The sequence below is a fragment of the Plectropomus leopardus genome, chromosome 14, assembly GCF_026936395.1.
Source record: "Plectropomus leopardus strain MGB_pleo_1.0 chromosome 14, ASM2693639v1, whole genome shotgun sequence".
In the NCBI taxonomy this organism is placed as follows: domain Eukaryota; kingdom Metazoa; phylum Chordata; class Actinopteri; order Perciformes; family Serranidae; genus Plectropomus; species Plectropomus leopardus.
This window is the reverse complement of record NC_142189.1, coordinates 15726121-15739706: the sequence shown is the minus strand read 5'-3', so window position 1 is coordinate 15739706 and position 13586 is coordinate 15726121. Positions and strand designations below refer to the sequence as shown.

The window sequence follows — 13586 nt, the reverse complement described above, 5'->3', positions numbered from 1 at the left end:
TGTCAGAGCAGAGCAAACATTTCTCAGGCTAGTGGACATGTTTTAAGTTAGATTTGAGGTTGGTTGCCACGCTGATTCTTTGCATTTTCAGCTCAATGTCTGACTTTTTGAAACCCAACCACTTCCAAGGTTGGATGAAGAAGCTTTTTTTCCAACAATTTTGTCTCATTTATTCTTGTCTGTTCTTCATTCAGCCCTGGGAATATAATAGCTAAGGTAGCCTCTTTACAGATACACATTTTTAACCCAAGGTTAACCTAAGCCCAGGGCTGTACGATTCACATTGCACTTCTAATAGACCTGGGTCAAATTTCTGCTGGAACATGTGACTAATGTACCTTAGAGAACTGTGCATGACAATTGTTTAACAGCAAGCAGCAACTTCCCCATTAGCAGAGCTTTATAGGAGAGCGGTGCTGAATCTTTTAAAAGAGAAAACAGCAGAGAAAGGAAAGACTTAAAGGAAGATGTCTGATCTTTTACTCTTTATAGCAGTGGAAAACAAAGGAGATGTTGCTGTTTTTTTTGTCTAATGTTGGCCTTAAACCAAACAATGTTTCAAGCGATTTCGCCGGTGCAGTTAAATTTTCAGTGTCAGAATAAAATAATGAGCTTTACCTCAGTTTATGCATGCTCCCATGATCAAGGTTGTTATCTGTGAGGTGGTCATAATACTCAGTCCAAGAGGTCTTGAGTTAGATCTCATCTCGACATTTCAACAAATTCAATCATGTTTAATATTATGGTGAGTTTTTAGTCTTGGCTCATGCAAATGCTAAAATTCAATGACGTGAACATCGTCAACAACCAGTTGGTGCTCTCTCCAGCACCGAACAGGAATTAGCCATTTGGATAGACTTTGAACATGGAGGGGACTCCAGGGACTCACAAGAATGTGGACAAGTCTCAGAAAAGGAGGAGAAACTGGTGGAGCTGTAAAGTGAACAAGAGTTAATTTAATTTGGCGTGTATTTGATCCATCGGTTGGCACTTATTTTACTGAGAAATCTTAATTTTTGAAACAGCTGGCCTCTCGTTCCTACAATCTCCTACCGCTAAAATACAGCAGATAACCAATGAAGGCTGGTGGCATGTCTAAGCGACAAAATCCAAATTGTAAAGTTTGAATGCAAATACAGTTTATCTTCATAAATTATATTGATGCTAAATTGACAAGAATACTGTCACATATGCACCTTTTATATCATGTTTTCTAGAATTATGCATTTTTGCAGACATGCAATGAATTGTTAATTTGTCGAATTTCTTAACTAGACTTTGGTGAAATATTTTCCACCAGGAGCGAGATGGGGAAAAATCTCAAAAGGAATCTAGTTGTAGACTTGTAAGATGTCCAGTCAAAATATTATAGTGTGTGCCTAAAAGTCACATTGTCTTCAGATGTGCTAGGGTGTCAGACTTAAGTCTTTTAACAGTCTTCTCAAGTCTTCTATTATAAAGGCATAATTAGTGTTGTGTCTATCAAAGTACCACCACTTAACCACCACATGTGGTCACTAACAAAAAATGACCAGTGGTGGCACAATGTTGTCAAAACATTTACCGATGTGGAACTGATCAAACACTGTAGGATGTCGAAAACAGCTGATTTTCCCATCAATATTCTGCACACATTCTGTAATTGCATGGTTTTGTCCGTGGCGTTGATGAACATTCGACTCAACAAATTGGATAAACTGCATTTGTAACATATTCCCTCGGCATATCACTTATAGACTGACACTGATTATAGAGTGACGCTACTCAAAGGAGCTGTGATGGGCGCTTTGACAACTGATTTCAAGCCAAAACTGTTCCCGACCAGGCTAGGTCTGTAACATAAATTTATACAGCAAACTGGCCAGGTAATAGAGGGCCACTTTCATAAAAGGAAAATACTAACCCACTAATCTTGCTTTGTGGTGCAGCCCTCAGCCCTGAAATACTCTGGAAATACTCTTGAGGTCATACGTATACTGATGATGTGTTCTATGACACCATCCTGTGTGTGTGTGTGTGTTAATATTTAATGCAGGCATGTATCAAGGGGTATCATTACCATTAATATCACAACAACCCCGAGGCCATGGCTTAAATAACAGCTGAAGTGGATGTCCAGCAAATGAGGAGGAGCTGTTAAAAGACAAGACTTTAACTGTTGTTGTTTTATGTTTTAATGTATCATTTTAGTCGGGTAAAATGGATCAGGTATATAGATTACAGTAGTTTACATTTATACAACTACTTCATTCTATATTCATGATTCAGCTTATGTATAGATTGCAGCAGTTTAATAAATGTAAGTAAACTCGCTGTTTCACTTATGCTGTTGATGGAAAATACAACCTGTATTAGACGGCAGTGTTCTCAGGCGTTAACGGTAATTTTACTTGATATTGACAGTGGTTCTTACATGTATATCAGGAAACTGAAGAAATCCCTTATGGAGAATGATGCCTGGTGCAGTTTAATGTGTTGACCTGTCACTCAACCTGCAGCTAAATCAATAGCAGGATGTGAAGACGCTTACTTTGCTGCTTTTCAGCACCTTTGACAGTGCATTGTGTGCACAGCATGTGTGTGTGTATTTATTGGTGTGCTGGTATGTTAATGAGATCGAGGGGATACTGGGTTTTGTTGTTGAAGGTTTCCTCTCTTTCAGCAAGTAGGAACCACATTTTCTTATTGTAAATATGCTCACAGACAACTATTTTCTATTTTAAAAACACATTTTGGGGGAAACAAAATGCTACCAATTTATCTTTATACAAGCCATTCATATTAAAACCATTTCATTTTTGAAAAGATTTCAGGCTAAGGTATTCTGTGATATAATATGTTCAGTGTCAATGTTTTTCAACTTTTGATTCCTACTTTTCTGTTTACAGCAAATACAGTAAGTAGTTGTGATATCATAAAGCACAGCAGCTAAAATACATTCTCAAGGTAACTGAGTGGTTGTATCCACGAGTGAATATGTACAATGGAGGATATCCGTAGAAATTTACAACAAATTAGTCTAAATTGAACATTTTCATGCCATCTTCAAACAAATTAACATATATTATTCTAAATAGTTTGCCATTCTTCTCTGGCTGTTGTAAGCATTGTGTTGTATTCATATCTCTCCTCTTAATATAGCAGTCTTACATCTGTTTACCATGTTGTTTTGCCTTTGTTTCTCATCACTTTGGCTTTTGTACTTTACCAGCACTGCAAAGATTTTTTTTTCATGCTTAACAATCTGGAAATAGAACTGAGCTCTGCAGCCAAATTGCCTTTTGGTTATCTTTAAAGAAAAAGCAACTTCTCTTTTATTAAAATAAAAAAACCCAAAACATCAACTCATCTTTTGATGTAGTGAACAGGAAGCATGAGCTACAGAGACATTTTTATTTTGTATTTTGAAACATAAATTCATAACTGATAATTTCTGAAAGTTCTTGCATCTTTTTACAGTTGACAAAAACATGGTGATATTAGGACTCTGAAGAATCCAGACAGAACTTCTTTTCTGCAAGACAATTAATCAACAAGTCCTTCAACCCATGTGACCACACAAGTTTGTTCCTGGCCTGTAATACAACCCACAGGAGCATTTCCTAAATTAGTGCAGCTACCAAAAGACAACAGAATAGCTCCTATATGACTGTAAACAGTCGCAGTTTTAAACACGTGGTTAACGTTGTGAAACGGTTGCAGTTGCGCCAAACTATGGTTGGGTTCAGAAAAAAGATGTGGCATAGCCTAAACTGAGTATATTTGCTATGACATATCCCCTGTAACATGCGTCACATACACCATCTAACATATGCCATGCATAGCACACGCTACAACATACTTCATTTCTTTGTTTAAATATTGTCGACCTCTTGTTTTCAGATGGGAGGGACAGGAATATAGGTCTCCTGGTTGAAAGTCCTGTTTTTGTTTGACCCATTCATCTAAGTAGACTTTCTTTAGATGTCACCACCAAACAAACAAAAAAAGCCAAATATGCAACCTGGTCTCATTCCCAACCTGTCAAATACTGACGCTATGTTTGTTGCCCTTGGCAGCAGACATCGATGCACAGATGCATCATCAGTGGTAGTATGAGGTGCACCAGGTCGCAGCATTTGTTGCCACTCCAGACAACTGCCTTAGTATAAAGAGCAAGAAAGTCTGCACAGGGTGGGCAGGAATGGAGGTGGACAGGTCAAACAAACTCTGGACTTTCACCCCTGAGCCTACTTTTTGTGTTTCCTGTGAGTCAATGGACTTCCTTTAATAACATAGTGTAGTATGTGTAGCATACTACGCTGGTCACTAAAGAATGGCATGTGATTTTATTCCGGGTTAGTAACAACAGTACTTATTTTGAGCGAACAGCGACTTATATGCTTGTGTTTCAGAGGACAGTCTTGAATTAACTCCTTCAGTGATGAAGATAGTAATGTTTACATAAGTCTCATCGCTGTTGCAGCTGCCTCAGAGTCAAAGGCATTGTACTCATACACTCAGTAAGACACAGGCACGTTCGAGGCTCCACTATCTCAAGGATTACACTGGTATTGATTTTTTCTAATTGTCAAGAAACTCCTTAAAAGGACAAAACAGTGTGCTAGTTTTTCTGTTAATACTGTCTGACTTTCTTTTACATAAAATCACAGCACCATTCTTCCTGGTTCAGTCCCTTTCACATTAACATACAGAACACAGAAGCAGCAAAACATGCAGAGAAAAGATTAAATAGCTTTTGTTCCACCTTCTAACATCAATGTAATGCATTTATTATCTCCATCATAATCTCTAATGTACAGAATTATAAATCAATTTTATGTTGTTGAGGAGGTTCTCCTCATATCATATCAGTCTGTAAAATCAATTTTCCCCCCGTGGTGCAACTCCCGATCTGCACGTCTTCTTTACGTTTTCAATTTGCATTCATGCCAACACCAATGCCAACTGTTGGATAAATGAGTATCCAATGAAACACTTTACATACAACAGGTGAGCTCATGAGACTTCACTCTTTAATAACTATAATGATGAATGAAGATGAATCAGTTAGGGAGGGTCGAGCATCCGTTGCACTCACGGTGGTCATTAATTAAGGCTTTAATGAATGAAAAACAGTCTTCCTCCTTGCTATAATAACATATTTAACTCAACGCCTCAAGCTCATTCACTCCTGCCGAAGACGTATATCTTCCACCACCACATTTACAAAATCACAAATATACAGAATTGTCAAAGTATGAAAATAGTAACCTACTGATTAAAATATTATATAATGTGGCAACATTCACATAAAATTCTCTCATATTTTCTCTTAATTTTCAAATTTTCTCTTAAGTCAACTCCAGATGCACCAAACATTCTTAACCATCTCGATCTGCTCATACACAGTTTTGCTGAATGATGAATCTCACTCAATCATAAGTCACCTATTAATATAGCTAACACCCCCTAAACACTATATAGGGGCAGCTGTGGTGCTGTGTGCAAAGTCTCTGGTATATGCCTAAGAATTGGAGAGGTGGACTCTTGTAGGTTCTTTCCTACCCAAGAAAAGAGCAAAAATAAGAAAACCTTGGTGAATCCCAAAAATCAGTGGGGAGCAAAAATCATGGGTAAAATTTGTTTGGTGGGAAAACTGAGCAGGGATTATCCTCTGGAGACACAGCTGGGTGATAAATACTGAAATCATTCTCTCTCGATGTAGTTCTCTGGTGGACCTCAGTAAACAAAAAATCAAAACAGTCTCTTGATCCTTAGAAATCCCAAATGTATTTGAAGCAGATATTCGTGTTTTTAAAATCAATAGTAACATCTATCAGTGGTGTTAAAAATGCTGTTGCATTGATCCACATGAGCTGCAGGTTTCAGTGGTAGATAACACTTAAAAAGTTATGGATCTAAACTTGAAGTGAAATGTTTTAAAGTAGAGGGTTATTAAAAACCAGTAAGCTTTTGAAATGTTTTTGTCTTGTGGATATGATTATAATACAATAATGTCTTTGTTCTGCGCTCCACAACCAGGGAGGGGCTGTAGGTTTGTTCTTTTAAGTGTTTAATTTGGAGGCAATAAAGATATCTGGTTCCTTCTTGGTGAATCTCCAGGAGACCATAATGTGCACACTCATCCTGCTTCAACTCCCACTAAGTCGTATATCACTCTGTCAAATAAAGATGTGACAGGATTTATTGGAGTCTTGCTGGTACCACATGAAGAGAATAGATGAGATGTTTGTGGTTATCGGGTGTCATGTTTTCAGACTATGAGTTCACTTTTTATGCTAATTGAATGACTGTGACTTGTTTGCATTTTTCAAACTTGACTCGGTTCTTTAGTCAATTTAAATTACCCGTTCAAACGCTTTGATAAGGATCAGTGGTGGCCTAGGATCTAGAAATATTATTTTTCAGAGGGAATTGGAAATAGAAGAATCAACAAAACTACTCAGTCCTGTTGAAAGATGTGTTGTGTGGCGTTCTGGTTACTTGTGGCATTTAGGAACACCATCATGTATCTGTGTATTGCATCACTATCTCCCTTCATCTCCTGTCATCTCTTTACACTTGACTCGATATCAAAGAAATACTTCACCCAACAAATAACCTTTTGTTTATCAGTTACTCTCCCCATGTTATGTTTAATTCTTGACGAAAACTTTGTTTTTGTCTCTGTGCTGGCAATAGTCAAGGATGGAGGCATGCTGTTTTGGGATTGTTAGTCCCATTCCACAAGAATGCAATATTTCAAGAACGCGTTTAGGGAACTTCTTCAAATTTGGTACGAATGTCCTTTTGATTTAACGATGAACTCATTTGATTTTGGTTGGCATAAATCAGAGTTTAAGGTCACTGTGCCCTCGTATGTCTCATTTTGTGAAAGCGATATCTCAAGAACAGCTCAAGGGAATTTTTTTAAATTTGGCACAAACGTCCTTTTGACCTCAGCAACGAATTGAATAGATTTTGGTTGTCAAAGGTAAAGGTCACTGTCACCTTGCATCTGTCTCACTCTTGTGAACACAATATCTCAAGTACACCCCGAGGGAGTTTCTTCAGATTTGGCTTAAATGTCCATTTGGACATAATGATGAACTGGGATTGCATTAAAAAAGTGTTACTGATCTACTACAGCTTTCTTTAGTTTTTGATTGCTTGTATGAAAAATATTATTATTATAGTTACATTATTTCAGCCCTACATGAAAGCTACATAGAGATAGTACAAAATACAGTAGCCTTCTCGTGTTCTCACCTTTTTTTTATATTTTTAACGGACATCTGAAGGTACCACAATGTTACTATTATTATTAAAGGTCTATCTGATCATAATTGAAGCATAAAACCCTTTGTCTTTCATAACAAAAAAGGCTTGTAATGAATTTATAATTCTTCCTTGTACACCTGGAGTCAGCTGGCAGGTCTAAAAAAAGGATCAAATCACACAGGATTCATTTTGTCTTTTCATATCAGACTCATCAGTTGACCTGTCCAGTGTGTACCGGGGAGAGAAATACTTAACAAACTTTAGATGGCCTCTTCTTGACCCCTTTAAAAACAGAAGCCGCAGTTTTCCCAAAAATAATAAGACAAAAAAAAAACAACTCATCAATTGAACCTTTAACTGAAATATCAGAACATCCCACTGCTGCCAGAGAAACTCAACACCGACACATTGTTGACCCTCCATTCAGAGAGAAGAATTTCAAAGAGCTAAACTGCAAAACAAGCCTGCACTGTATTTTAATCCCACGTGGTTGCTCCATTTCCTAAGGATGGAGATGAGGGGATCAAAGACAAAATCTGTCCATTTTAAGCCCAACAGTTTTTATTTCCACTTAAAACAGCCCATAAAGAGTGTGTGTATACGTCTATGTGCCTACATGTGTGCAAGTGATGTGCTCCATTTCTTCATTAACATTTTCTATACTTGAAGAGCCTGCTAATTAGCTTTCAAGGAGCTGCTATTGATTCAATTAAAGATAAAATATACAGAAGATGGGAGAGGAAAAAAACAGTTTAATCAAAGTATTTAATGAACTAACAAGACCGCTCTCTCTGCAAATTAGTGCAGAGCATGTAAAATAATTTTAAAACACTTTATTCCTACTTAAAAGTGGAGCTTTTGAGAGACCACTCTTGAGATTAATTCACTGATAGCCAAAGGAAACAGAGCAGTGTGGTGATCTAGTTAACGGAAAATATCGCCTTATCGGAAGGTGACTTCTGGTACACATGTTGAACCGTATTGTCAATAAAAGCCTGGACTGTGCATTTTTATTTTAACAGCACAGAGAGTGTGTTTATGGCAACACAGTGCTGACTACTGCAAGTTACATAAGGCAGTGGCATTATTTAGGGGACTTTAAGGGACTTTTTTTTGTCATTTTCACTCCGGTTCAATTGATGTCTCTCTTGGAGACATGCTCTATATGTGCTTAAACTTTGATGTTCAGTGTGTGACCCCTAATCCTCAATTTCAGCCATGTTTTCAAGAAGAAGCTGTCAAAGTCTTCCCCAGGGGTCAAAATAGTTTTCTTACTACGTCTTTGTTGTTGCTCATTATTGCCACGCTTGCAGAATGTCAGTAAACATTTCTGCAGTGTTGTAGTGAATGTAAGAATGGATGAGATGTCGTTTTATTGTAAGTGATATTTTTAAGGTTTGTCTCTGCAGGTATAGTACCTAAACTTTTGGAAATAAGTCCATTGCAAACTGTCAAATAGCTGTCAACAACCAGCTGTCTGCAGTTTCATAACTTAACAGCCCCTAACTCAAGACAGGCAGCTGAAAGTTGCAGTTTCTTCATTACTCTTCATTACTTACTTAAGACTTTATCTTAATCTGTACGTCAGTTAATGGTTTTGTTGACCATTAAAGCTACATTACTTTAAATCTTGATTTTGATATATTGTTGTCAGAAAAATTGATATCTCAGTACATATCAGTTCTGAATATTTGAAACTGTTTCATTACTCATTTTCGTCAGTAGTGATACGGTCAATAACTTTCCTTATCTTTTTTTAAACAGTGAGTTGACACACAAACACACCATGGCTTTGCTTCTGTAGCCAGAGCAGAATTTAGGGAGATAAACTGTTGTATAGCCTAATCTGCTGTCAGCTATTTTATTGAATTTCCATTTAGTTAAATACCCCAAGGGAAATTTAATTTACTCTTGTAAGCAGTAGGGAATTAAGTTATTGTGAATGGTAAGTTTGTCAGTAGTTAATGCTGCTTTTGTCATGGTTGAAAGCAGTAATAGAGTGCAGCAGGGATGGGTTTTTTTTGGGTGTTTTTTGTGAGTTGACCAAAACTTAACTTTGCCCTGGTTGCCTTGACAAAAAGACAGTGGGATTTGTCCATTGGATTTTGGAATATTGCAGAAAATAAACTCTCTGACAAACATTTAAAAAATAGATATATTATACAAGATAATCTTCATAAAAGATCACAACTTTATGCTTACTTTAAAATGCTTACTTTAAATGCAGTCCCCAGAAGTAAATAGCTAGCATTAAGCTTTATAAACAAACTACACTAAAATGGCATGACTTAACGTCACCAGCGCAATGATGCTGTAAAGCCATGTTCAGCATGATGACGTTTTGTAGTCTCCTTCAGCCACTTGTTAGTAACCACCTTAAACACACATTAAAGCTTTAAAAAATAATGAGATGAGTGGGGTATGTATTAATGTATTTTATGTCATACAACAAAACATGATAGTCTCTTAAGCTTATGTTAACCATAGACCTTATATCAGGCATCTAACAAAAAACCTGTTGACTTCAAGATGAGGAAACCAGAGTGCAAAAAAGCTTTTGATGTTTTAGCGACTCATTCCTGCACCACTTTAAACTTTAAAGTTTGCAGTTTGCATGGTTTGGACAGCAGAGCCACAGTGTTTTTTAATCCTCACAAATATAGGCACAAAATGATTGGTTGATGCCCTTATTCATGGTGAGAAAGCTCCAATAAATCAGCCTTGTTCTGGCTGTTTGATATTGGCGTTCTGTGTGAAAGTACTAATGCCAAAAACAAATGTTCGAAAATATATATCCCTGATGTGCAGAAGCTGTAATTCTAAAAGAAAAAAATCATAGGCATTTCAGGAATACTTTTCAGGGGAAAATCCTAGAGGTATTCAGGGTTTTATTCTGTTTACACTGCAGCATACAGAGACTGATACTAATCTGTAGTCATGCTGCATTGCAACAGCAGCTATGTGTGTTACTGACATATGCACTTTCACTGTAAAACTAGCGCAAAGTCAATGCATGCTGCTTCAGCATTACAGTGCATATTACATCAGCACTGTATCGACATTAAAGTAATGTGTGTGGACTGGGCTTTAGAAATCATACAATTTTAATGAAACCAGTGCATGCAACTAATCTAAAGCTCTACAGTGTTTGTTGGTGCAGGTTTAGGCAGAGCAGAAGCAGTATATTATACTGAGAATAGAGATTATGTTGTAAGAATGGGTTGAGAAGTTTCTTTGGATGTTTTCCGATACTTTCTCCATGTGTAAAGCTTGAAATCCTGCTTTAAATCCGGGCTGATCACAGCTACCACAAACATTTGACAGCCATACTTTAAGTGGTCAGTGTTTGGATTTTTGCTGCAATATCCATTTAAAGCCAGGACTAAATTTAAAACAAGATGACTGGGATTAAATCAGAGCTCATTCAGGAGGATTTTGTTGAATTAATTAAATATTCTTTAAAAAATGACCTGTATTCATAAAGTAACTTGAAAATAGTTGATCGTTTTGAAGAGGGACCATAGTAAACTGCCACGGGCCTCTGGGAGGTCCCTGCACCCGATCTTGAGCACCTCTTCCCTGTATACAGTCACACGAAATGGACTGTCAAAGAAATCCACTGAATTACTTGGAAACACACGCCCGTGGTTGCAGTCGATTAAAATCACTCACAGTGTGTGGGGGGCGCACAGAGCAGATCTGCTGCGCAGCCAGTCCCATCAAAACCTCCCAGAAACGCACATTTGAATGCAACTTGTTGACGGTCTCTTTGATCTTCTCCGGAGCAGAGAGGATCGCATCAGCACCGGGAAGCCCCCGTGTCTCTGCCCGGGGGGATTTAATTGTTGTAGGAGACATATGCAAAGAGCTGCGCCTTGATGCATCAGATGGAGCTCCGCCGGCAAAACATGTTTTACACTTTTCACTCATTCTAGCGACTGAACTCTGGGAAAAAAGACTTTTTTTTCTTAGCAGAATGAATGCGAGTCGCTCAAGTTTGCGGGGCAACTGAAATTACTTCTGTTTAACTGTGAAGCGACCCCAGCCCTTACAGCAGCAGCATCTACTGAAGCTGTCCGCTGGTTCTCTCTGAATGTAACCAGTCTGTGTTTCGCCTCTTTGCACTGGACGCGCGTAAATGAAAGACACCGCGGCTAGGATTCCCTGATCGCTTATGTGCTTTCTTTTTATCAGAATTAAAGAAGGAAGAAATTCACCAAATAAAGAGGAATCATGGTAAGTTTTACGATGTTTCTTTCTCTATTCTTCTTTGTTTTTATTTTTTTTTTAATAAACCCCCAGCAGTCCGTTTTTGTCACCATTACGCACGGATCTGAGGGCGCAGAACAGAATGCGCTCAATTTGATTTCAGATCTACAGTGTAGTATCACATTTTTACTCGCAATAAGAGCTGAACTTACACAAATATCACAGGCTTGAGTATCTAAAACGAGATCAAAACTGCTCCGCGGGGAATGTTTAAATATATTCCCACACACCATAAATGCAACAGAGAATTATAATGTCACTTGTGATCACCACTGGCACTAAGTAAGTCCCGATAGGACTATTTTAGTGACACTTTAAGAGAAGACTTTACAAGGAAGACTATGATGAGGTCACTGTATAGCAAAGACATATACAGTATGGGCTCCTATGAGGATTAACAGGAGCACATGGGTTTCAGGCTGTGAAGTGCAAGACATGAGAAAATTAAGTCCACATGGATAAAACCTGCATGCAGCCTCAGGGTGCCAAAACTGATTTACTGGGTGAGTAAACAGCTGGAGGATGCAGGGAGCACGTTGTGTTTAAAGCTTTGAAACACACCCATTCAGTTCTACAGCCTCAGTGATTGCAAAACTTTACAGAGCTGTCCTTTAGTTATTACTAATTGTTGTGAAAACAATGATAATATAAAGGTAAGGGGGATTTTTCTGCTTTATTCCAGCTGTTTGGACCTCTGTGTTAAGGGTTAGACTGTCAGGTTAGGAGCTTATAATGCGATTAGGCTTACTTAATTTCACCATAAGACTTAAATTACAGTATTTTATGAGTATAATGTGTATATTTTGGAGAGAAGCCACTGGTTGACTGGCCACAGTGCTGACATTATACTGAAGGTGTTTGCCTCCAACCTGGCACAGTTGTGGCACATGCGGCTGAATTCATTAAACAAATGTAGGGCAGGAGAGTGAAGTTAAAAGGTGATGTTGGTTGTACTATAGATAATAAGCCTTACATTGTTTGTGGAAGGCATTAAAAACATGTATTGTAATTTGGCATTTAGCTGAATGAGACCCTATGCAAATGAATATGATAATGAGCATGGTATAATTGGACCTTTGTGGATTTTTTTCACCATTCTGTCTTATCATCATCACTTTGAAGAGGGCATGAAAATATTTGAATAACATGAGAAGATGCTTCTTTTGCCATCCGTAGCTGCTGGTGAGGAGGGGCAGCCTGAGCATGAAAGCAGGGATAGGCAGGTTTTTTGGCATCATTGGTCAAATATTCCATAACAACGCTTCAGCATATTGGCATTCAAGTGTTCTGAGAGAAAACCAGAACAATGCTTTGCATGTTGGCTCTGTTTTCAGGCTTTAGAAAATCTAGCCTCTGACAGGAGAATTGGCCATTACAGGTAATTTCAGAGAGAGGGCATTCCTATCAGCTGTTCTGAAAATGCACATGCACGTCCCTTTAGATGGCAAAAGCCTGATACAATGGCAGAGATACTTGTGGAAAACTTTGCCATTGCAGGATTGGCAACAATTGCCTGCACTGCAAAGCAACCCAAAAAATAAAGATGGATTGATCAAAAAGAGTCTCAAAGAGAGTCTGACAATCAAAAAAATGAAATGTGTCAATACCTGCAAAGGCAAGAAAAAGTGTTACTGATAGTGTAGCCTTTTGCTTACCATAACCAAAGGCTCACGGCTGTGAGTTCATTTTTATGTAGCTAATGTTAGCTATAGCCTTCAATCACAGCGTGTTGTCTTAAAGGGCTGTGTAGGCTCACAACTTTGCAATGAAAACCAGATGGTAATTCTCATGGAACTGCCTCTATGTAACACCATCACGATCACAATCGCAATAGTGTTGATTGCAATGAATAAATAGTATTTGCACAGATTACTGTATGAAGAGCTTGCATAAGCACATGCGCTTCTGGTGGGAGGGGCCTAGGACAGAGAGGGGAGAGGAGCAACATGTTTTCAATCCAAACTCATCAGTTATGACAGCTTGGGAAGTGGCTTTCCGCACATGTTGGGCCAACGATGAGCATTCGCTGCCCTCATCACCGTGGTGTGCCCTGC

General features: G+C 38.2%; 1 protein-coding gene across 2 annotated transcripts in view; it reads left to right on the top strand.

Moving 5' to 3' along the window:
• The window catches only part of htr1d (5-hydroxytryptamine (serotonin) receptor 1D, G protein-coupled), a 126214-nt gene that overhangs the window by 87000 nt on the left and 25628 nt on the right, over window positions 1-13586 (top strand). Inside the window, exon 1 of one of the 2 annotated variants that reach the window (XM_042501236.2) lies at window positions 10979-11499. The exons of the other annotated variant lie outside the window; for it this stretch is intronic. The gene's annotated coding sequence lies outside the window, so the exon portion shown is untranslated. Of the gene's footprint in view, window positions 1-10978; window positions 11500-13586 lie in introns of those variants that run through there. 2 annotated transcript variants of the gene reach the window in all.